Source organism: Bos indicus x Bos taurus, chromosome 17 (assembly GCF_003369695.1).
Source record: "Bos indicus x Bos taurus breed Angus x Brahman F1 hybrid chromosome 17, Bos_hybrid_MaternalHap_v2.0, whole genome shotgun sequence".
Classification (NCBI taxonomy): domain Eukaryota; kingdom Metazoa; phylum Chordata; class Mammalia; order Artiodactyla; family Bovidae; genus Bos; species Bos indicus x Bos taurus.
Window position 1 is genome coordinate 20,378,772 of NC_040092.1, and position 24,694 is coordinate 20,403,465.

Below are 24,694 nucleotides of genomic sequence, written 5' to 3' on the forward strand. Positions count from 1 at the left end.
CCCAAACCGACAAACTGGTTTGGTCTCCAGAAACTCAAAAGGTTTTTAAGGTTCTTCAGACTGCTCTCCTGCAAGCTCCAGCTCTGAGCTTGCCCACAGGGTCAGAATTTAATTTGTTTGTCACTGAAAGAAAAGGTGTGGCATTGGGAGTTTTGACACAACCCCGAGGGCCTCACCAACAACCTATTGCTTATCTAAGCAGAGAATTAGATGTAGTTGCATGTGGGTGGCCCCACTGCCTAAGAGTAATTGGGGCAACGGCTTTATTAGCACCTGAAGCTTTAAAAATAATTAATGGACGAAACCTTACTGTACTGACTTCTCATGATGTGAGTGGAATCTTAAATTCTAAGGTTAATATTTGGATGACAGACAGTAGGCTTCTTAAGTATCAGTCATTGTTGTTAGAAGGACCAGTAACTAAACTTAAAGTTTGTGGAAATTTAAATCCTGCCACTTTCCTTCCTGAGAAGGAAAATGAAACACCTGATCACGATTGTTCTCAATTCCTAACCTTAAACTATGCAGCTCGGGAGGATCTAAAGGATACCCCATTAGACAATCCTGACATGGAAATATTTACAGATGGCAGTTCTTTTGTTCAGGATGGAAAGCGTAAAGCAGGTTACGCCGTGGTGACTGCTGAACAGGTTTTAGAAGCAAAATCTCTCCCCCAGGGAACCAGTGCTCAGTTAGCGGAGCTTGTGGCCCTGACCCGAGCTCTAGAATTAAGCAAAGGGCAGCGGATGGGCCTGATAACTTATGTGAGTCTACTTCTGCTGACTCCAAATATCCTGAGTCTGCCGTTGGATCCTCAAGACAATGTCTTCCTGTCCTGGGCTCACTCCTATGCTGCATTCCACAATCGGTCTAACTGCTGGGTCTGCGGAGCGCTCCCCTCTTCGTCAGTGGAAGGCTTCCCGTGGTGGACATCCCCACTTCAATGAAAAGACTTTCTCCAAGTCTGTGAATACCTTCGACAACAATCACATGCGATGCCTCTTCGTCATCTGATGACATCTACCAACCCTAAAATGGACTGGTGCAACACTTTGTACTCTAACTATGGACATAATGTGACTTTTAATTTTGATTATAAAAAAAAAATAAAAGCACAGGTTGGATCCTGGCCCTTCTCTGGTCAAACTCTGGAGTGGTATCATACCTTACTTAATCAAGGCAAAAGTCCAGACAGGATTTCAAGGCCCTGCTGGATTCGGGCTCTCGTATTTCTCCAACCTCCCGCTCCTTCCCTCACTCCCTCACTCAGGTTTCTTGAGCACCCTGGACAAACTCCTGCCTCAGTGCCTTTGCATAGGTTGTATCTGCCTGGGATAATCTCCCAGCTCTCTCCCTCACCTCCTTTAGGCTTTTGCTTAAATGTCCTTGACCGGAGAGGCCCTCTCTCCCCCTGTTTATTTAGCTGTGATCACCATTTGATGTACTTATATATTTTACTGCATATTTGTATATTGTATATCTACCTCCCTGCTAGACTATAAGCCCAGGAGGGCCAGAGTTTTAAAAGTTTTATCACGCCTTTATACCCAGCTCCCAGAAAAGCAGCCACTCACTAAATACAGGTTGAACGAATAGGTTTTGATTATTTGTGGTGGTCTGCACATGCGACTAAGAAAAATGGTCTCAGGCTATATGACCCTCCAGCTTGACAGAGTCCCTCTGAGAATCCCAAGCTCTGGACACTGTCTCCGAGAATCAATGTGATTATTTTGGGCAGGTTCAAGGCTCAGGAAGTATGTGGAGGGACAAAGCAAGGAAATGACACAGACCTGGTCTGGTCCCCGGGAGGTGTGGGGGGTCATTCCATAAGCAGATGCTTCCTTGCTGGGCAAGACAGGGTTATAAACAAAGCTCATTAGTGCATGAGACACCCATCAAGGGGAAAGCACAGGAAGGAAAACTCAAGGGGTGGGCTCTTCATTAGAACCAGGGAGGACTTCCTCGGTGGCCCAGAAGTTAAGAATCCTCCTGCAAGGGACATGGGTCTGATTCCTGGTGCGGGAAGACTCCACATGCTGCAGAGCAACTAAGTCCGTGTGCCACAACTGCTAAGCCTGCGCTCTAGAGCCTGGAAGCCACAACTATGAAGCCCAAGTGCCCTAGAGCGTGTGCGCTACAACAACAGAGGCCGCCTCAATGGGAAGCCCGTACACCGGGCGGGAGGGCGGTCCCTTCTCCCCGCAACTAGAGAAAGCCCATGCACAGCAACGAAGACCCAGTGCAGCCAAAAATAATCCATTAATTCTAAAAGAAAGAACCAGGGAAAGGCTGACACAGGGGAAGAGAGAGCAAAGGGCAGCCAGAAGTGGGGCAGCAGTGCCAAGAGCCTGCGGACAGAGCTCCAGGGGCACCCCAGCCCAACCACTAAAGCCAAGCCAGCTGCTCGCCCCACCCTGCCCTGCCGACCCCAGAGCTCTCAAGCCAAGGGCCCTCGAGCCTGGCTCTCCAAAAGGTGCCTGGGCGAACGTCCACAAGTGACCAGGAGCAGAGGCCAGAAACAAGGCCCAAGAAGTGCAGCTCCTGCCACCTGGGTGAAGGTGAAGCATGTTCTGGGGAAGATGTGTGTCACCGAGGCCAAGAGGGCAAACCCAGGGAGTGGGTACCCGGGGCTCCTGAGGAGAGGACGAAATGGGAGGTGGAAGGACACTGCTCCCGGCAGGGTGGTGGGGTAGGGAGGTTCCCCAGAGAACGTGGAAAGAAGGGAGGGTCAGGCTCCAGTGGAAGCCCCCTCCACTTTCTACCCGAGTCTGGGCAGGGATGGCCAGGCGAAAAGGGAATATGGGGGACTTCCCTGGTGGTCCAGTGACTAGGACTCTGAGCTCCCAATGCAGGGGGGACCCGGGTACAATCCCTGGTCGGGGAGCTGGATCCCACACGCCACAGCTAAAGAATGTGCATGCTGTAACTAAGATCGAAGATCCTGTGTGTAGCAACTAGCACCCAACGAAGCCAAAATAAACAAATGTTTAAAAAAAAGAAAGAAAGAAAAGGGAATATGGATGGGAGAAGTCAGGAAGGGACATTGAGGGGACACCAGATCCTGCCCAGCTGATTCCTAAGTGCTGTGGGGGGACCTCGAAGGACCACAAGACAAGCCCCAGTCCTTGCTCCTGTTGCCCCTCCCCACCCCACCCCTCCGTGCATGCTCATGGCCTCCCTCATTGACCCAGTAGACCTACAACCCGGGAACTATCAGCCAACCCTCCCATGTGGGGCTGGGGTGCAGAGCGGGGCGTACAGCTTCCACAAATGAAGGAAAGACACCTTACCCCTCCCTCAGCCTCCACCCAGGGGCCCGAGGGGAGGCGGGGAGGCCAGCTCGGTGGCACGGACCAGTGTGGACGAACAGTGTGTCGGTTGCGGCTGTGGTCTGAGGTCCCTGCCCTTGTCATCAGCTCTCTTCCTCCTCAGGAGACAGTAGTGACCTTGCGGAGGCCTTGGCGGGCAGTGGCGACAATGGCAGGAAGTGCCCCTCCCTGCCAGCTGGGGAGTCAGGAAGGAAGTGACTGACTCCGAGCCTGGGCCCTGGGACCCCGGCTGAGCCCCGGCCCTGGGACCCCGGCTGAGCCCCCACCCCAAGAACTAGCCCCCCCCAACTAAGAGCTAGAAGCTCTGCTCACCTGCTCAGGACAGCAAAAGTCCTCTGCTTTGGGGAGAGGCAGGGCTGAGAGCAGATGCTCTCGCCACTGGGACCCCCTTCTTAGAGGCAGACCTCCTGCGGATGGACGGCTCCTGCGTCAGGTCAGAGGATGCAGAACGCGAATGCAGCCAGGCTGAGCTGAGAAGACAACTCCAGCTGCCCCCTGCCCGTCCTCCACCCCACTCCCACCTCCTGGAAGGAAGGGCTCTGGGTTCCTCTGGAGCAAGGAGCTTCTCTACAAATACACCCTGCTCCTTAAGCCTTTTCCTCTCCAGCCCCCTGCAGAGGAGACGAGGAGTTGATCTCCCTCTCGGAAGGGGCATCTCACTCCACATCACCCCCCGCCTCTTGCCATCCAGGGTCCAGTGGTCTCTATGTCTGACCAGGCCACAAACTCCCAAGAAGAGCTCAAAGGCGGGTAAGGTGTGACCGTGATTGTCTCCACTGTCTGGGGTCCAGGGTAGAGCCCAGAAGGGGGAACCTCAGGATGTTGGAACAGCATATGCAAAGCACAGAGGTGAGAGGGCAGAGCGGGCACTGGGCCAACACCAGGGCAGAAACCCCACAGGGGCTCAGACTGCAGAACTGCGTCTCGGGCGCCTGGGATGGTACCCAGTTATCACTGGGTACTCGGTAAATGTTCACTGGGTAAACAAGAGAAGTTGAAGAGTTCCTTTTTTTTTTAAGATTGTTTTTGATGTGGACCATTTTTAAAGTCTTTATTGAATTTGTTACAATATTGCTTCTATTTTTCTTATTTATTTATTTTTTTGGTTTCTTTTTGGCCGTGAGGCGTGTGGCATTTTAGTTCCCGAACCAGGGATCAAACCCGTGTACCCTGCGCTGGAAGGCAGAGTCTTAACCACTGGACCGCCAGGGGAGTCCCCCGAGGAGTTCTAAGTGAGGACCTGCAGATGAGGGGAGGCTGTAAGCCCACTGTCCGTAACACCACGGAACTGGGTGTGAGGCCATCAGGAAGGACAAGAACCCCCTTCCTGTAGAAGAGGAAACAGGAAGCGAAGGCTCCGTGGGAGCAGGGCCCCTCCAACCGACATGAGCTGCTGTCAGAGCTCAGGCCAGGCTGTGTGGGCCGAGGAGGGCTCACTAGGCCCCCACCCCCAGCCAGCAGGAGGGCAAGTGGCCGCGGAGAGGCAGAGAGGCCCCTGTGTCCCCATGTCAACTCCTTCCCCAAATACCCATTTGAGAAAATTCACGCAAAACAACAGAACAAAAAATACAACACAAAAAAGAAAAAAAAAAAACACAGCACTCTCTCTTCTTAGCACTTGGAGGCCTTTTCACAGCAACAAAAACGGGTGAGCAATTAGAGGAGACAGCCCACGGTGAAACACGGCAGTGAGTGGGTCCATGGCTGTGGCCTTGTCTGCTGGGCCCCATGTGCCCAGGGAGCAGAGGAAGCCCAAGCGAGGTGTGGTGGGGAAGGGGAGAGGTGGGGAGGGCAGGGGGACTTACCTGGAGCCAGGCCCCCAGCCCATGGGGAAGCCCAGCTGTGTTTGGGAAACCACGTCATGTGCATGGGTCTAGACTTGGGGTCCAATGCCAAGATCACCACTGACTAGCTGTGTGATCTTGAGCCAGATACTTGCCCTCTCTGAGCTTCAGCTGCCTCATGTAAAACAGGGATTGTCAGTATTCTTGCCTGAAAATCTCCCATAGATGGAGGAGCCTGGCAGGCAGGCTACAGTCCAAAGGGTCAGACACGACTGAGCGACTAAGCACGCGTGCAGGCAAGGGCCTCTGCACAAGTTACTGTGTGCTTAGCAGAGGCAGTGCGTTTACAACCCATAGCCCAGCCGACACAGCAGAAACCAGAGACTTTAGTGCTCCCTTCTTCTCCCTCCAGGTTAGTTTCCCCAAATGGAATGTCCCTTCTCTGAGCCCCAAAGCTCAAACCAGCCAATTAGCACACAGGGAGAAGGGTTCATCGATGTTCAGGAAAGGAAAAGGCAACATCACTTCAGCTGCTCTGCCCGAAAGAGGCCTTGGGTGTGACGAAAAGGGGACAGAGGGAAGCCGGGGCCTGAGACTCAGGACAGCAATGGGATGAGATGGACCGGAAGCCAGCATGGGGGCTCCTGTGAGAATTCGGGGCAGAAGGAGAGAAAGGGCCAGCCCCTGGGGGATGCGCTACTGGTCCTGACTCCATAGAGGATCCCAGCCCATCACAGCCTCCGGCTTCAGTTTCCTCCAGGGAGGTGGTTACCCGAAAACACTCACACTGTTGTTTCCGTGTTGCCAACCACAACTTGTGAGACACGGCAAACCAGCACCCAGACTGCGTGCTCAGACGCTTCAGTCGTGTGCGACTCCTTGTGACCCATGGACTGTAGCCCACCAGGCTCCTCTGTCCATAGGATTCTCCAGCAAGAATACTGGAGTGAGTTGCCAGGTCCTCCTCCAGGGGATCTTCCTGACCCAGGGATTGAACCCATGTCTCTTACGTCTCCTGAATTGGTAGGCGGGTTCTTTACACTAGCACCACCTGGGAAGCTCACCCTGGAAGCCCCAAAACTCTGGTCCTGTCTCTGACTGGGGTGGGGAGGACCAGGCTGAGCCAGGGAACCAAGAGCAGAGAAGCACCCCCAGGGTGCCCTGTACAAAGGAGAGTAACACAGGCTGCCCCGGGGAAGCCAAAGCTACCAGAGACAGAACATCAACCCCTCCTGCTAGGTGAAGATGAGTCAATATCTACAAGACGCAGGATCGATGAATACAATCTACCCCATGTAAATCAGACAAAGTCAGATATTTACAGAAGAGGAAACGGCAGTTGAGCCCCTGCACACCCAAACTCCACAGCTTGAGGGGGGCAGTCCATACCTGCGGGTCTGTGTGGGAAGGCAGCGCTGACGTCCTACTCTCGAGGCCCACAGAAGGGTATCGGGCACCAGGGCAGCCTGGCCAGCATCCTGCAGGGAGAAGCCCAGAGGGTGAAGGGGTGAGATACCTGGTCGCTCTGATTTTTCAGAGCCCACTGGGAAATCCACGTGGCCAGGCCTCATCCTGAGTAACGCCAGAGAAATCCAGATGTGACCAGAGGACAAGAGTGGGACACCTGGCTAAAGGAGTCTTCATTTGACAAAAGGGACACCTTCCAGGATGCGTTCCTGGAGGCTGATCCACCCGACACTGCCCATGACTCCCTCTGTTAGGAAGACAGCCCGAGGAACCCAAACCCACATCTCTAGCACATGTGGGAAGCTTTTTTGTTTCAGAAACCCAGCGTGGCGCCCTCAGCCTCAAACCTGAAGCTTTTCACCCATCAACCTTTGGGACTGCGGGACCTCAGGACCTCAGGCTCCAGAGGGGAGGCAGGCGGGAGACGGGGATGCGGAGGGGCGGGACATAACAGCCCGGAGCTCTCGGTCAGCAGTTAGCCAGCATCTTGATGCCTGGGGCAGGGTCACGGTCAGCCTCTCGGGGAGATGCAGATGACTCTCACCTTCTAATCAAGCCCCTGAACTTGGGCAGTATGTGGCTGCAGGCCCACCTCCACCAGAGGCCAGAGACGAGCACTCACAACAAAACGAAAAGAGGTAGAGAAACAGATTTCCAGGGAGTCCCGGGGTGCAGTCAGCCTACAAGAGCATAGAACATGCGCAGGCACCATGAAAGCCGCCACCCGATCCAGGGCTCCCCCCAGGACACAAGATGCTCCCCTGAACCACGTGTGCAGCTCAACATGAAACGGAGCAGGACCCCTGTGGTCCTTGCCCGCCCCACCCCCCACAACCATGCCCACAGCCTGCCTTTTGTCTGTGGAAAAACTTGAGCCAAACAATAAGCTTAATCGGAGAAGTGAGAAGATGCAGAAACAAAGGAAAACAGTCAAAGGAGACCAAATAATGATAGTTTGGTCATTAAACATAGTCAAGGACCTCCAGTTCCTCCTCAAGGGCTATAGGTAACATTCCCAGCTGTGTCCTGGCAGCTGTTTTGCAGATAGAGACCCCCACTAAGTGGAAGAAGTTAACTACACGATGACCAGACACAAGCCATGACACAAGCTGCCACAATTCCGAGAACTGGCCTCAAAGAAGTGGAAACAATCCTGGAACTGAAGATTAACTATACTTAAAACAACCAAGATGACCGCTGGTCAGACCGCTGAAGACCAATTTCAAGATGAGCATCAGAGCTGACTCTGCTGTTTCTGCCTGGAGCCCCCCTCTCTCCGTCTATAAAATCTCTTGCCCCCTGATTGTTGGTGCAGCATGGTTGGGGAGGGGAAGTCAGCCTTTGGACAGGTGTACTGCCTCCCCCATTCCCGTTTGCTGGCATCCATTTCCTTTCCACTAACCTGGCCTCTCTACTGGTTTTTGAGCTGTGAGCAGCCAGACCCCACTTTTGGTTACAAAGACGCATTCTTGTTTGTCTGACATTGGTGCTTCCCGTGCACGGTGCCCAGGAGGCAGGCAGCAGTCCTGGAGGCCTCCCAGTGACCATGACGGGAAGGCAGAAGCCTTGACTGTTGCAGGAACCCTCCTCCAGAGCAACCCTACTCCTGGGGCTGAGGCCAGGCACCTCAGCCTGGGTGCTGGGTGTTGGGTGTTGGGTGTCCCTGGCAACCAGGGACACCAGAGGTAAAAATCAAAGAAGAGGGGGGTTTCATGGTGCTCCGGAAAAATGAAAGTGATACATTGCAGAGTGAGGGCACAGACGGTGAGAGTTCAGAGGAGGAAGAGAAGTGAACTAGGGAGGTGAAAAGATAACCAGCGACGGCACAGTGGTGGGAGGTGTGGCTGCAAACGACAGAGATGGGCTTTTCACACGCCGCCCACCCCACTGCAGTCCCACGCTCCCTCCGGGGAAGCCTCGGCAAATGCTGTGAGCTCCTCTCTGGGACGGGCCTGCAGGGGTCGAGGCTCCTTCTCTGCCCTGCACTTACATTGCAACCCTGAAGGACGAGACATCCCAGGCGGCCCAGGTGCCAGTTCCCCTCCCGGACACACTAACTCGGCCAGCTCCCCGGCTCCATCCCCTCAGAACCCTCGGCTTGCCCTGGCATACATGCCCTGCCTCTGCAGGACTTCTCCTCTGTTCTGCTTCTTAGTTTTCATCACAACACCTCCAACCCCTCTAGGAGAGTGCCCATCTCCCCATTTGAGGGGTCAGGAAACCTGCCAAGAGGTTTAGTCAAAGGCGAGCCGGCTTTAGCGCGACTCCCCTCCACTACGTGCACCTCTCCCAGGATGTCACCTCTTCCAGGTGAGAAGGTCAGCTGTGGCTCACACACCCCCTTCCCCCTACCACCCGCTGCAGAAGATCCAAGGGGGGCTGCGAGAAAGGATGCTCACTCTTCACACAGGGCTGCATGGTGGGGAAATGATTTTTCCGACAAAAGAAAGCATTTAAAATCCAAAAATTGAATGCAGGGTCAACTTAAAGAGCAAGGCAGCTCCTGGTGGGACAGAGCTCTAGGGGCAGCAGGGCAAAAGCACACTGAAATAAAGTAGGAAGATGCTGCGGGAGGACTTGGCTTTCCTCCCATGACCACTCATACAAAAGGCGAAAAGCCAATCAGCCTGCTCCCTTAAAGGGGATGAAACATCAAAAGAGAACACAATTCCAGGCTGAGACTTCCTGCACACGTGTTCCGTGCACGCCTGTAGCTGTGGTCTAGGGGGGCATGGAGGGAAGTTCTGGAACTAAATGATGTGCCGTGTGTTGCTGTTTACCAGGAACAAAGACATTTTATTCCTTTGAGCTCCCTCCCCCAGTGTTATTGAAGTATAATGGACAAATAAAATTGTGATATACTTCAAGTGTATAGCCATAAAAAGAATGAAATAAAGCCATTTGCAGCAACATGGACAGACCTAGAGATAATCATACTAAGTGAAGTAAATCAGACTGAGAAAGACAAATATTATATGACATTGCTTACATGTGGAATCTAAAAAGACGATACAAATGAACTTACAAAATAAACCCATAGATATAGAAAATAAGTTTAGGATTACCAAATGGGAAAGGTGGGGTGGCACAAATTAGGAGTTTGGGATTAGCATACAAACATTGAAAGTGGAAGTCGCTCAGTCATGTCCGACTCTTTGTGATCCCATGGACTGTACCCTGCTGGGGTCCCCATGGAATTCCCTCCATGGAAATTCTCCAACCCAGAATACTGGAGTGGGTAGCTGTTCCTTTCTCCAGGGGCTCTTCCCAACCCAGGAATCGAACCGGAGTCTCCTGCATTGCAGGCAGATTCTTTACCAGCTGAGCTACCAGGGAGCCCAGCATATGCACACTGCTGCTGCTGCTGAGTCACTTCAGTCGTGTCTGACTCTGTGCGACCCCATAGACGGCAGCCCACCAGGCTCCCCCGTCCCTGGGATTCTCCAGGCAAGAACACTGGAGTGGGTTGCCATTTCCTTCTCCAATGCGTGAAAGTGAAAAGTGAAAGGGAAGTCACTCAACAGTGTCCAACTCTTCTCGACCCCATGGACTGCAGCCTACCAGGCTCCTCTGTCCATGGGATTTTCCAGGCAAGAGTACTGGAGTAGGGTGCCATCGCCTTCTCCGATATGCACACTACTATATATAAAAGGGATAAACAACGAGGACCTACTATGTAGAATAGGGAACTAAAGTCAATATCTTGTAAAAATCTATAATGGAAAAGAATCTGAAAAAGAATATATATGTATATGTATAACTGAATCATCTTGCTATACACCTGAAACCAAGACAACATTGTAAATCAACCATACTTCAATTAAAAATAATAATAAAAAGTGTACAGTATGATGATCTGATAGACGTACGCACCGTGAAAGGATTCTCACCATTGAGTTTATTATTCTATCACCATGTTGGTTTTATTGTTGTTGTTGTTTTGTGGTGAGAACACTTAAGTTCTACTCTTTCAGCAAATCTCCCTTATACAATACTACAGTGTTATCAATTGTAGTCATCATGTTATACATTAGCTCCTCTTCTTTCAGTTTTAAATCTAAATCTTCAATATGCCTCTTCAATGATTTGGAAAATTGCAAGAGGGTGAAAAAAAGAAAGAAAAAAAAAATTCTTTGAGAACAGAAGTCAGAATTGCTTTCCTGAAAAATTTTCAGATCCCTCAATGTTTTAGTCGGTGGACATGAATTAGTAAGTGAATCTGTTTCTCTACACAACTGCTATTAATAGAATATCAGTCTCTCTTCATCCCCACTAAATAAATGTCAAACAAACACTTAAAGAATACTGGTTTGATGGGGTGCCAAATGACTGGCTTGCCCAGACGTCCACATGTCTAAAGCTGGCCCTGGTTGAGAGTGTAAGTTCCAAACGAGTGGGCAGCATGGCTGGAGTTAAACACTGTTGTTTCCATCCTCCGTTGACATGGAGACCGGGGGAGGCAGGTGGCTGAAGAATGGGCAGAGAGCGATGGATGCAAACGGCAGTGGCACCCAAGCAAGCTGTCCAGGCTGCTGATAACAGGTAGGGGCTGTCCAGCTTTTGATTCCATCTGAAGGTATGGCTCCTGATTTTCTGATTTATTAAGATGTAATTCACATGCCACAAAATTAACCCATTAAAAAAAAAAATTCATGTGGGATCTTATTTCCCCAAACAGGGATTGAACCTGCATTGCCTCCATTGGAAGGCAGATTTTTAACCACTGGACCATCAGGGAAGTCCCATGACCCTTCAAAGGGGTACAGTTTAGCCGCATTTAGTACATTCATAAAGTTGTGTGACTATCACCTCTCTCGAGCTCTGGAATATCACACACCCCAACATCGCCCCCCATCAAGGAAATCCCACGTCTATTGGCAGTCACTCGGCAAATCCCTTCCCTCCAGCCCCTGGCCAGTGCCATCTGCTTTCTGTCTACAGATTTGTCTACGCTGGACATTTCACGTGGCCTTGTGTGTTGGACTGCTTGCACTTCGAATCATGTTTTCAAGGTTCATCCACATCGTGGCATGTGTCAGTACTTCGTTCTTCTTTTGTGGCTGAACAGCACGGCACTGTGTGGATCGACTCTTGTTCATCCATTCATTTGTGAATGGACACTTGGGTTGTTTCCGCTCTGGGGCTATTATGAATTATGCTGCTGAGAACATTCATGTACAAGTTTTTATGTAGACATATGTTTTTGATTCTTTTAGGTACATAGCTAGGAGTTCCTGATTTTTAATAAAATAATTTAAAATGAGTAATACATTCTGAAAAGATTTCTAAAACAGGCATGAGAGTGAGTTTCTCTGTTGTCCCTGTCCCCTGGCACCTGGTTCTTCTCCCCAGGGTCAAGCTAACTCTCCCTGAGAGGTCCAGACACAATGCACAGCCTGCTGCACCTTACAGTCCTCTGGCAGGAGGAGACCTGACAACTAGATGAGGCCGGAATCAGCTCAGTGATGCTTCGCAGCAGGCACAGGGCCCAGTCTGAGTCTGGTCTCTGCCGCCTGTCAGCAGCCCGGCCCTGGGAATCGGCTTAGCGCCCTGGACGGACAGGTTTTGACATCTGGCTCTGCCATCTCTAGGCCCCGTGGCCTGAAGCCAGCTGCTTAACTCCTCTGGACTTGGCTTCCTTATCTGTAGAAGAGCGTTCGCACTAGGACTTCACTACTGGTCCAGTGGCTGAGGCTCCTTGCTCCTAATGCAGGGGGCCTGGGTTCGAGCCCTGGGAAAGGAACTAGATCTCACATGCTGCAGTTAAAGAAAACAAAAGATCCCGCATGCCGCCACTAAGACCCAGAGCAGCCAAATAAATAAGAAATAAAATAAGTATTTTTTTTTTTAAATAAAGAGTGCTAACACTACTACCTAGTTCACGGGACCCCCAAGAAGGGCCCATGAGCTCAGGAAGGCAGGTGCTCAGCACCGCGCCTGGTACACAGCAGGCACCCAGTGCTTGCCGCCGCTGTAGTTACTACCACAACCACTTACTACACTGCGGCCGACCCCATCCTCAGTCTCCCCACCTGGGAAACGGCAGCAGACACCTCCCGTGCACGGTTATGTGGACTGCACGAGACCCCAGGGCGGGCCGCCGTTGCTGAGCAGCGGGAGCTCTGGGAGAGTCAGGATGGCCACGCTGCATCCCCAGTCCCCCGGTCCTGCTCCGGAACCACCCCAAGGAGAGGCTGGGTGTCCCCACTCAGCACCCTCAGCCCTGAATTCTCCACCCCGCCACCCCCAAGTACAGAGAAAGACCCTGCTTCCTGGACCCCCAGCCCTGAGGGGCAAGGGGGGGCGATGGCTGGGCTTCTTATTTCTTGTCCCTTTCCAGTCACCACCCACCACCCCTTGCTGGTTCCTTCCCTCTGCTTTCTCAACACACTCAACTCTGAACCTGAACATCTCTCTCTGAAGCCCAGGCGTGGAGGCAGCAGGGAAACCCTCAGAGACCTTCAAAGTGAAGGGGCCTCAAGTGAGGAAGGACGCATTAGCAGGGCCATTAGGAAGCTGTTAGGGGTGATCTGCTCCCAGCTGGCAGGAGGCGAAACCAAGCCTGTGGAACAAACCCGGGTCCGGGAGGGCAGAGCTGGGAGAGGAGCTGAACAGGGCTGCTTCGGGCGTGTAAAAGTTCACGGGGAAAACACCCAACACACACACTCACACACACACGCTTAACAGAAAGGAGAAATTCTTAGCCTGCAGCAGTTGGTAGCATTATGTAAAATCCCAAGCCCACAAAAATATCATTTGGATGATAAAAAGTTAAATTTAGCTAAGTACAGAGTGACTAATACTACGAGGGAGGGGCAGCGCCCCCAGTTGCCTGGAGCTGATACAGCTGGCTTTTAGAAACTTTTGACAAGTAACCAGGGCCTGGTGCGGCCCAGAATAACAGATTATGTAATAAGAGGCGCAGCCATTAGCAGTACAGAGCAGACGGCAGGCGCTGCAGCCGCCTGGAGGCAGGGGACCACTGGGGTCTGACTGCAGCTTCTCCCATAGCACACGGCCTCTGGGAGCCCAGGAGATCCAGGGGCATCTGACAGCGGGGATGCATTAGCGTGAGTGGATCCACCTGCCTCTTTTGCAAAGAGCTTCTCCGGAAGTGGCTGTGCTGGATGTTTACCTTGGTGCCCCTCGTGGGCCAGGGCCCTGGGAAGTCCCTATTCTTTGAATCCAGTCTGGCCCCATGTCCTGTACTGACCAACAGAACTGGGAGAATTGGGGAGGCGGAGTTACACTGGAGCAGAACCTTAAGGAAGGACTGGTTGAGACTCACTGAAGGCAGAGGCTCCAGCAGATGTTAGCACAGTGTTCACAACAGCACTAGTGACAACAGCAGAAGGCAGGCTGCCCTGTCAACAGGTGGACAGATGAGCAAAATGTGGTCTATGCAAAGGAATAGTATGCAGCCCTCAAAAGGAAGGGCATCCCGTCACATACGACAACATGGATGAGCCTCCAGGACGTTATGCTGAGTGAGATCAACCAGACAAACAGGACAAATACTCTCTGATTCCATTTATATAAGGCACCCGTAAGAGTCAAGCCCAGAGAGATGGAAAGTAGCAGGGTGGCTGCCAGGTGCTGGGGGAAGGAGGACGGGGAGTTAAGTGCTTAATGGGGATAAATTTTCAGTTTTGCAAGGTGAAAAGGATTCTGTGGGTGGTGAAGATGGTTGCAACGATATGAATGCACATTGCCACAGATCTGTACACTTAAAAATGGTTACAGCGTGCACCTGAAACTAACACAATGCTGTTGGCTTTTAGTTCATTTGTATTGGAGTACAAATGCTTTACAGTGTTGTATTAGTTTCCACTCTACAGCAAAACGAATCAGCTACGTGTATATAAATATTCCCGCTTTTTTTGGTCTTAATTCCCACTTAGGTCACCAGAGAGCACTGAACAGAGTTCCCTCTAGAGTCTCATCCCTCTATAGTCTCATCAGTTATCTATTTTATACATCGTGTCTATAAGTGTATGTGTGTATCAATCCCAACTATGCTTCAATTAAAGCAATGGTTAAAGCGATACATTTTACACTATAGGTATTTCACTTCAATAAAAAAAAATTAGATTTTTTTTTAAGAAAAGAAGAGGATGGAGGAGAAGGAGGAGGCATGGATGTGTCTGTCTGTCCGCTGGGGGAGTCGGCAGCCATCATGTAAGAAGTCCAACTAGCTGGAGATCACTGAGCCAATCCAGCCATGGGGAGGGGTCATGCACAGAGGAACCAGTGCCTCAACTGATAGTCAAGAGCCTATACCCACCCACCAGTCATGGGAGCTGGGTCATGTGTGGAAATGCCTCTTCCACCTTGAGTCAAGCCATCCCAGCTGACATCAGCGGAGCAGAGATGAGCCGTCCCCAGGAAGCCCTGCCCGAATTGCCACCCCATCAACAAATAAATGGTGCTTTCAGCCACTAAGTTGGGGGAGTACTCTGTTGCAGCAGCAGAACACTGACACAGCAGTCAAGCCCTCTAATGGGTTTGGGGGAAATTTCTGTTATGAAGCTCTTTCACACTCTCACATATGAGTCACTAAGAGAAGTCAGTGCTTGAATGAGTCTGAGGAAAAGACTGATTTTCCACTCCCCAAATCCCAGTGGAATAAACGCTGAACTCAAGCCCTGTGGTAAGATTCAAACAGCTGCTGGGAAGGCTGGGGGATTTTTCCAACGATCCAATGGACTAATCAGGCCATCCATCAGCTGATCAATTCAACATTCTTTTTAACAGTCATTCTTTTTAAGCCATAAAAAGAATGACTTTGAATGGTCCTGCCCAGAGCAGGGACTGGTACAGTGTGGACAGAGATATTGGTGGAATTTCCTGTGATGGGTTGGGGGGTGGGTAGTGATCCCAGGTGTGGGGGCTGAGAACAGAGTTCTAGCTGGCTGACTCTGAGCAAGTCAGTTCCCATCTCTGGGCCTCAGTTTCCCCAGCTGTAGAGTGAGAAGATTGATGTCTAAAAGGCCTTTCCAGGTATGGAGCAAAGGGACTCCTCCTACACTGTTGGTGGGAATGCAGATTGGTACAACCACTATGGAGAACAGTACGGAGGTTCCTTAAGAAACTAAAAATAGAGTTACTGTATGATTCAGCAATTCCACTCCTGGGCATACATCCAGAGGAAGCCATAATTTTAAAAGACACACGCACCCCAATGTTCACTGCAGCGCTGCTTACAACAGCCAAGACGTGGAGGCAACCCGAGTGTCCATCGGCAGAGGAACGGGTAAAGAAGACGTTGCTTATTTTATACAATGGAATACTACTCAGCCATCGAAAGAATGAAATAATGCCATTTGCAACTACATGGACGGACCTAGAGATTATCATACTAAGTGAAGTAAGGCAGACAGAGAAAGACAAACATCACATGACATCACTCATACGTGGAACCTAATTCTTAAAAAAATGACATTAGTGAACTTATTTACAAAACAGAAGTAGACTCACAGACTTCAAAGACAAACTTATGGTTACCAAAGGGGAAAACCTGACGGGGAGGGATAAATTAGGAGCTTGGGATTAACGTACATATAGTACTAAATATTAGACAGATAACTAACACGGACCTAGTGTATAGCACAGGGAACTCTACTCAGCACTCTGCAATCACCTATGTGGGAAAAGAATGTGAAAAAGAATGAATACGTGTATATATATATATATATAACTGAATTACTTTGCTGTACACCTGAAACTAACAGAACATTGTAAATCAACTATATTCCAATAATTTTTTAAATTAATAATAAGACTTCTCCATTGGGTTCCAACATTCTGCAACACTGCAGTTTTGGCAGAAGGGAAAGCAACACTAAAATAGAATCCAAAACACTGAACAAAGTCCAATTACCTGTGTTTACAGGGAGATACACACACTGGAGTCTTCACCTCTGTCCCCTGGGGGCCGGAGCACTCTTATCTCTGCGTCCTGTGTGAATTTGTTTGTTCCTTCCACAGTATTCCCTGTGGAAGTCCGGCTTGATCCAATTTCCTCTTCTGAATTACACTTTAGCTCCCTGGATTCTTAATGGGGCTGTGTGATTAGTTCTGTGAATAGAGGGATGTACACCACTCCCCCACCCCCAGGCCTGCCCCTAAGACACCTCACATGATCTTCTATGCTGAGACTCCTAATTGAGGACAATCTACATGCAAATGAATTGGAAAAAAAAAAAAAAAAAACCACTTAGCTGTGGACTTCCTAGTAGGCAAAGCAAAGAGGGCAACAGGCTGACCACAGAGCTCTGCTAACCGAAAAACATACTGCTCATGATAAGAATCTCTGTCTTGGCCAAGAGCTCTGAGAGGAAGGCTCTCCAGGACCTCTGGGTGAGGGAATCGGTGTCGGGGCAGGAGGGAGCAAGAGGCCAGGCTTGTCCTGAAATCTGTCCCTCCACGGCAGAGGGAGGGCCAACTTTGGTGGTCCTCCTGTGGCCTGACTGGTGTATTACTGCACAGAGTGTAATTCTTCATCCTTGTTAATGTCAATACCGCAGCAGCATGATAAATACGGAAAATATTTACATACCCGTACCACGGATGGGTTGTTTAGACCATCTGGCTACAGGATGCGGTAAGTGTTGTCAAACACATGGCCTGTCTATAAAGGCTGTGCCTCAGCCCTGGGGGAGGCCGGGCTCCGGGGTCCAGGTGGCTTCCCTGGGCCGTATCCCCACCGTACACTGGACCATGGGGAACCTGAGAGACCAACTCACATCTCGGCAGGCCTGGACCCACTATCAGCCTCAGGCTCCTGCCAGTTGGGAGCAGAGCCCTCAAACTCCCTCTTTCTGCTCCCTCTGGGTAAGCACGTTTGATAACCTCCTGACACTTCTTTAGCAAGGAACTCTTCAGGACTCAAGTGCTTCAGACAAGACTCACTTGGCAAGGACTTCCCGGGTGGTCCAGTGGTTAAGAATCTGCCTGCCAATGCAGGGGCCACAGGTTTGATTCTTGGTCCTGGAAGATCCCACATGCCTGAGGGCAACTGAGCCCATGCACCACAACTATTGATCCTGTGCTTTATAATTCAGTCACAACTACTGAGCCGACATGCTGCCACTACTGAAGCCCGTTTACCAAAGAGCCGGTGCTCCACAACAAGAGAAGCCACCGCAATGAGAAGCCCGAGTCCCCAAACTGGAGAGTAGTTCCTGTCTCTGCTACTAGAGAAAGCACTCTTGCAGCAGCGAAGACCCAGCACAGCCAAAAGTAAATAAATAAATCAATCTTTAAAAAAAGAAAAAAGACTCACTCAGCAAGACCGCCCCAATCCACAGCCACCCCGGGAATGTCTCCAGGGAGCTCACGGGACTGTGGGGAATTCTCAAGAGGCAAACAGCATAATTCGCTTGTGTCTGAAGCAGCCTCTGCCTGAGCTTCGTCTCGCTAGAGAGGCAGGAGACAAGGATGGGGTACCACCGCTCCTGAAGGATGGACGATGGTGAGCTTAAGTTCGCTTCAGGGAGAGTTTCTTCTGCTGAGTTCTGAGATCAGGCTAAATAACAGAGGTTTTTTTCCTCCTGGGTGGACGTTAATATTTTCCCCTTTTCCTTCTTTTAAATTTCAGGTGTGGGGCGTGTTGCTTTATTAATTTTAGTAAGAGCCAAAAAGTTCCCTTCAGAGCTCGTTTTCAGAGTAGCAATTTTCTTAATGGGACGCACGCGTTTGCCGCCCACGGGAGGAGCCATATCAGCCTGGCAGTCACAGCGCCCCGTGAACACCTTCCTGACAACCGTTAGTCAAATGGAAACTCACCGCATTGGCTGCGTCGCCAGCAGCCTGGGCGGACACTCTGACAAGGGCTTTTGAGGGGGTCATGCCTGGAGGGAAGGTAGGCCGTGTTTCTGTCCACTATGAACTCACAGCTTTAGGGTCTCTTTTTTTAAATTTTTTTTCTTTTATGTAGACCATTTTAAAAGTCTTTCTTGAACTTGTTATAATATTGCTTCTGTTTTATATTTTGGGTTTTGGGCCACAAGGCATGTGGGATTTTAGTTCCCTGAACAGGGACAGAACTTGCATCCCCTGCATTGGAAGGTAAAGTCTTAACCAGCGGACCATCGGGAAGTATCTAGTCTCTCTTGTTTTCCATTTTTTTAAAGCCTTTTATTTTATATTGGAGTATAGCCAGTTAACAATGTTGTGACAGTTTCAGGGGAACAATGAAGGGACTGAGCCATACATATACACGTATCCATTCTCCCCCAAGCTGCCTTCCCATCCAGGCTGCCATATAACATTGAGTAGAATTCCCTGTGCTGTATAGAAGGTCCTTGTTGGTTATTCACTTAAAATATAGCAGTGTGGACTTGTCTGTCCCAAACTTCCTAACTATCCATTCCCCCCTTTCCCCCAGCAACCATAACTTTGTTCTCTAAGTCTGTGAGTCTCTTTCTGTTTTGTAAGTTCATTTGTATCATTTCTTTTTAGATTCCACATATACTGGGTATCATATGATATTTCTCCTTCTCTGTCTGACCTACTTCACTCCTTAGAGTCTTCTTATAACAAACACCCTCGAAGATTTAAAATGTACCAACCAGAGCGTTCAGGGCCTCAGGTAGCACACGTACTGGGTTCAAGTGCCAGCTGGCCACTTGCCTCCTGGAATCTGGATTTTGACTGTGAAATGAGGGTTAGTGACACAGCTAGAAGCCGCTTCCTGCTCTGATAGTCACGAGCTGGTTCTGTAGTGACTGGGCCAGTAGGGGACTCTGTGGCCATGGAATCAATCGAGTGTCACAGTCTTTCCAAGGACTGGCACTCTGTCCGTGCAAACAGGGTGAGGACCACAAACCCCACATGTGAGAGGTCAGAAAAACGTCAGAGCCTGAGGCCAGACACGGCCTGAGAGGCTCAGGGGCTTGCCACCGTGTTCCAGGAGAGGAAGCCCATGTGCACATCCCACACCCTCTAAAAGCACAGAGACCAGCAGGCCAGGTGGCTTGACGATAGAGTTGGGACAACAGTTCTCACTGGTAACACACTGAGCACCCAGCGAGGCCGCGTGTCCATGCAGAAGGCTCAGCATCTCTCTGGGAGGCGCTTCCGACCCCTCGAGCCCCAGCAGAGATGTCTGCTCAGAGCCACCAAGGAGTTGCAGACTCCTGTTCCACTCACTGGCTTGCAGACAGAGCTGGGCAAAGGCTCTTTTTGCAAAGTGAGCTGCTGGGGACACGGACATACGGTGACAAAGACCACACCCAAGTCGCTGCTTGCTTCATTCTCACTGGGCTCAACAAACATCCAGGGACAGAACTTCCCCTGGTGTCCAGTGGTTAAGACTCTGTGCCTCTACTGCAGGGGGCACAGGTTCGATCCCTGGTGCAGAATGTGGCCAAAAAAAACCCCAAAGCATTTAACAGCAAGCCAGCAAGAGGCTTCTTTTGTTTAAATGCAAAAATATAAGATGGCCAAGAGTGGGCCCAGCACCTCAGAACAGGGCATGGCTTAGGGGGAGTGGGTTAGCCCCAGGCCTCCCAAGTCAGAGTGAGGATCTTTTCCAGACATCCCAATCTGAGCTCCCACGCCCCAGCGGACAGGCCAGCACTAGGCACCCCTAGGCCCCCTCCAGTTCAAGGTGAAATGAGAACTGCAGGTCAATGGAGCAAGCCATACTAAAAGCTCTGTGTATTCTCTTTTTATTCTTAGATTAGATCTTTCCTATTTGTTAGTGTCCTTTAGTTCATGAGAAGATGGCTACAGGGAATTATAGCTTTCCTCTGTGTGTGGTTAATTATTCATAACATAAATTTTAACATTTTTAAGCATTTTTAAGTGTGCAACGGCATTAAGCACATTCACAGTGTTGGGCAACTAGCTTCACCACCCGTTTCCAGAACCTTCTCATCCCCCCAAACAGAAACCCTATAATCATTCAACACTAACTCCCCAGGCCCCCTTTCCCCCAACCCCAGGTAGTGTCCGTGAATGGTACCTCTTTAAAAATAATGTTCTTATTTGGCAACATTATCTTGTAATTAAAAAAAAAAATTTATTTGTTTATTTGTCTGCATCGGATCTCAGTTGAGGCATGCAAGGTCTTTCGTTGCAGCGCATGGACTCTCTAGTTGTGGATCACAGGCTTAGTTGCCCCATGGCAGGTGGGATTCTAGTTCCCCAACCAGGGGGTTGAACCCGCATGCCCTGCCTTGCAAATTGGAGTCTCAACCCCTGAACCACCAGGAAAGTCCCTTATATTGTAATTTTAAAGCTCCTGGTGCTTCTCAGCTACTTGATGATAGATGAGTCGACAGAGGAGGGGCCTGGACAGCTTCTGTCCCCCACCCCCACCAGGAAGGAACTTTACAGGCCACAGTCTGTCTGGAGGAATCACAGGCTCCCCCCTGCCGTGCTTGAGTGGACACCTAATGGGAGCCGGCTGGCCAGGAACTCTGCTAGACTTGCCCTTTGCGGTAGAAAGGCTCTCACCCAATTTTCTCCAGATTTTCATTTTACTTAAAAGCTCTTCCTTGCTTGGGGTTTTGAGGTTAAAAACCACTGTCTCTTGCTCCCACGCCGTAAGTTGGAGTGTCAATTGGTCCTACCTTTATGGAGAGCAATTGAGCAGTAGCTACAGAAAATAAAAGGCAAACACTCCTTGACCTAGTAATTCTACTTCGGGAAAATTTATTCTGCAGATTTGAAAGCCTATTTGCATCAAAACCTACGAACCAGGACACTCACTGAGGCAGTTTGCTCTTCCTTGGTTACAATGCAAAACTCCACGGATGGGGAGTTGGTTTAAGAAATGATGATGCATCCAGTAGCCAAAAAATGAGCCCATCATTAAAAAGCTCCAGGCATGGGACTTCCCTGGTGGTCCAGTGGTTAAGACCCTGAGCTTCCACTGCAGAGGGCACAGTTCCAACCCTCGTCGGGGAACTAAGGTCTTGCATGAGGCAAAGGTGAGGCCAAAAAATAGAAGGAAAACAAAAAGTCCCGGACAGCCTAAATGAACCAATAGAGGAGGACCTCCAGATGTCTGAATTGTCAAAATTAAGTCAAAACAGCAGGTGCATAGGGAGGCAGTCATTTGTGGTTTTCTGAAGTAATATACACTCATATATGCAGAGCATCTTTCTGAAAGATACACGCACCGGGAGACTACAGACAGGAAGCAAAGAAGACTTACGTTTACCTCTCAGCCCTTTGACACTGGGTACCAAGTACTGAATATACGGTATTACTTATCCAAACAATATTTTTCATACCAAGTATGGTCTTTATTTATTATTTTGTTATTGGACTACTTTATTGGAAACTGTGAATTTGTAAGTTCTGTAAATCAAGGAATGTATCTAATTTATCTTCTTTCTTCTCCTAGTTTTTATGTTTAAGATGCACAGCATGATGACTTGATCTAGTTTAACACCTTGCCAATGTCTGGTATAACATCATGTACAACTTTTTGTGTGTTTTAGTAATTTTTGAAGACATGAACGAATGAGTAAACAATGAGTGAAGAAAAGTAGTGAAGGGGCCTCCCTGGCTGTCCGAGGGGTGAGACTTCGCCTTCCACTGCAGGGGAATGGGGTTGGGCAGCCTAGATCCCACGTGTCTCGAGCCCAAAAAACCAAAACGTAAAACACAAGAAATATTGTAACAAACTCAATAAAGACTTTAAAAAGTGGTCCACATCCAAAAAACTTAAAAAAACATACTCCAATATAAAATTTTAAAAATGAAAAAAGAATTTATTAAAAAAAAAAAAAGGATTGGAAAACTAAGTCATATTCTTTAAATACTAGAAAACCATGAGTCTTGAGTTGCCAGGGAAGGAAGAGATTGAGGGGAGGCAGGAAGTGACCGACTGTGGCGACTGAGGTAGAAAAATCAGACTTGGTAATTTCAAAGGAAGATAAACACCATTGACAGGGCAGTGACATTGGTGTTAAAAGTTTAAGTGGGGACTTCTCTGGTGGTCCAGAGGCTAAGAGTCCGAGCTCCCAACGCAGGGTGCCAGGGTTTGATCCCCGATCAGGGAACTAGACCGACCCTACATGCTGCAAATAAGACTTGGCAAAGTCAAATACATAAATATTTTTTAAAAAACACATTTAACTGAACAAGAGTTTTTAAATTTTTAATTTTAATAACTATTTTAATTTTTTTAAGTCAACATTTACTGTTTCTTTTGGAACAGTAGAATACCAAAAAAAAAAAAAAAGTAGGTAGTCCAAATGATTTTAAAATACATTTTTTTGGAAACCACATTATATCTACCTTTTAATCCTGTGAACCACATATTCCTAAAGAATTGGAAAGTATATTAAGAAACCATCCCTCTCCAGCGAGCTGGTTCTCAGGTTTGAGAGCTCTCCAGGGATCAGTGCATACATACCAAGCTTGGGAGCACTTGCCCCAAGTGCTCCTCCATGATCCAGTCTGCAGGCCAGCAGCAACCCTGACCATTGAGAAGTCGGCTGACCAGCAAGGCCCCTAGGCTTCAAGGAACAAACTTCCACAAAGCCCGAGGCCCTCAGTCCTCGGAAAGTTATACTTGCCCCCTTGGCCGCTCATACAAAAAACGGTGGCTAAAATAAGGCAAAAGATTAACAGTGGCAAAACCACACTGAGGAGAGGAAAGGAAAAGAAACAGGAAGGAGGGAAGGCTACCTTAAAAGGAATTGAGAGAGCCCGGGGTTCAGTCAGAGGACCGTCTGGCAGGCATGCCCCCATCCAGCTCTTCCAAGGCCCCCCAGGACAGCCAGGTTCATGACACCCAAACTTCATCTGCATCTTGGTAGCTCCGGCCGGTTGGATGACTCACCCATCCCTGAAAGACTGAGTTATACCGAGGGCTCGCTGTTTATTCAGAGAGAGACAAGAAATGCCTTGGAGAAAGAGCAGGATCATCACCAGGGAAACATGAAGGATGCCTCAGTCCCCAACAAACTGGTTCATTCAGTGTCCTTGAGCTGGTTTATTTAATCTTATTCATTTATTTATGGTTGTGCAGGGTCTTCATTGCTGTGCACGGGCTTTCTCCAGTTGCAGTGAGCGGGGGTTACTCGTCGTTGCGGTGCTCAGGCTTCTCATTGCAGTGGCTTCTCTTGTTATGGAGCACGGGTTCTAAAGCGTGGGCTGCAGGAGCTGTGGTACATGGGCTTAGTTGCTCCACAGCATGTGGAATCTTCCTGGACCAGGGATTGAACTGGTGTCCCCTGCAATGGCAGGAGAATTCTTAACCATTAATCCACTAGGGAAGACGTCATCTTTTTTTTTTAATTGGCCACCATACCATCTTATTACTTGTAAATATTCTATCTATTTTGAAGCCCTAACCTGTATCCATCTCGAAACATTAATTTTGCAACCTTGTTTCTCAGTCTTCTGTTCCGCATCTTTCCTAGCCCATAGCACTGGCTTCACTCTGAAGTGATGATTTTTAGTGAGAGAGGTTCTTGCAACTAACATAAAGGGAATTCCACTTAGAGCAGCATTTTTAAATGCTTGGCCCCCAGATCTCTTTTGGACACATTCTCCAGTAGCATTCTGCACCTCTTGGAAAATGCTGTAGAGTGTTTCACTCTTAAGGATTAAGTTGCTACTGATTAGAGATGCTCTTTGTCATGCGGAAATCTATTCCTACCCTTTAATTGTTATGTTTTTAAGAGCAATGGGTGTTGAACTTGATCAAATGCTTTTCTGACATCTACTGAAAGCATCTAAGTTCTTTTTCTTCCTCCTTTTTTTTTTCTTTTGGTAGATTTCCTCATCTTTAATCATCTGCTTATAACTTTAAGTCTGGTCCACGACCCAATGTACCGACCCCTGTGCCGGGAGCCAGACTAGGGCAGCAAAATAGCTCTTGCATACAGAGGAAAGTGGGGGGTACAGAACCTGGAAAACACAGACAGCTGAACAGCACGCTAGCATTTGTGAATTCATGTATCACACAAAAGTCACAGTGAGAACCCAAGGAACCACACGAGTTAAGCAAATCACAGAGGGCTTCCTGTAGGAGGTGACAGAGGGAATTTAGAGACAGACTGGAAATGAGGGCATCTGGATTTGAGTCTCGCCCCCCATGGAGCCCAAGAGCAGGATTTCCTGGCCTCTAATTTTGTCAAGGCTATG

The 24,694-nt window shown here is 49.3% G+C and overlaps 1 protein-coding gene across 8 annotated transcripts in view; it reads right to left on the reverse strand.

Annotated features, from left to right (window-relative positions):
• PITPNM2 (phosphatidylinositol transfer protein membrane associated 2) overlaps positions 1 to 24,694 on the reverse strand; it is a 163,176-nt gene that overhangs the window by 117,901 nt on the left and 20,581 nt on the right. For 7 of the 8 annotated variants that reach the window (XR_003515232.1, XM_027566955.1, XM_027566952.1 and 4 more), the window contains exon 2: positions 6,503 to 6,591. The exons of the other annotated variant lie outside the window; for it this stretch is intronic. The gene's annotated coding sequence lies outside the window, so the exon portion shown is untranslated. The remainder of the gene's footprint in view (positions 1 to 6,502; positions 6,592 to 24,694) is intronic. 8 annotated transcript variants of the gene reach the window in all.